The following is an 839-nucleotide window of genomic DNA, read 5'->3' as shown; positions in this document are numbered from 1 at the left end:
TTTTATGTTTGATGCTGTTCCATCTTTATTGTAACGAGTCCACTTTATTTCAATTAGTCTTACTACAAGGATGAAATAATTTTCTTACTTTTTAGTCTCGGACATCAAAATCTCTCTGTATAATTAGTTGCCTTATTGATATTGTGATCAAAACATACATTCCCAACATTTTGGTTCATTTGTATCATCATTCACATGGTTCCCTCTGCAGCTATGTTTTCAATGCTACATTGTATCTATACTCCCAAGTAGATAATGATGCGCTCATTCGTAGACAGGTCACTGAAACAACTCAGCATATGTTTCTGGTGCCACAAGGAAAGTTAGTGATGCGTGGTTATAGTTGACTTTGAGTTGACCTTGACACGTTTGATACTTTCGTTAGAGGTGCTACACCCGCAGACAAGTACAAACATACAAAAGCAGAACATTTCTATTTATAGTTTGCAGTTGAAACAGCATTGTAAAACTGTATTGCGTGAAGGGAAACTTATTCCAAATTTACATAATCACATACCCTTTATCATTTCATTGATTTTTTTATAGTATTTTTACTTTTTATCTACGAAGAAAAATTAGTAGCAGTTCTGTAAAGTAATGACAGTAACAGATACCAAAAAGAGTATGGGAACATGAAAAAGGACACAATATCCAAAGCTTGTTCAAATATATTTTTTTGCGAAGTCACTCAACTGAGCTTATGCTCTGCTTCCTTTCATCATAACTCTGCTTGGCATACATGTAAAGACTCTTTCACAATATCTCATATTGCCATCTCAAAACCTATCTTTTTTTTTAAACTAAGAGTGAAATATCTGTTGGTTGGCTCCTCTGCTATT

Source organism: Watersipora subatra, chromosome 7 (genome assembly GCF_963576615.1).
Source record: "Watersipora subatra chromosome 7, tzWatSuba1.1, whole genome shotgun sequence".
In the NCBI taxonomy this organism is placed as follows: Eukaryota; Metazoa; Bryozoa; class Gymnolaemata; order Cheilostomatida; family Watersiporidae; genus Watersipora; species Watersipora subatra.
This window is presented reverse-complemented; position numbering follows the sequence as displayed.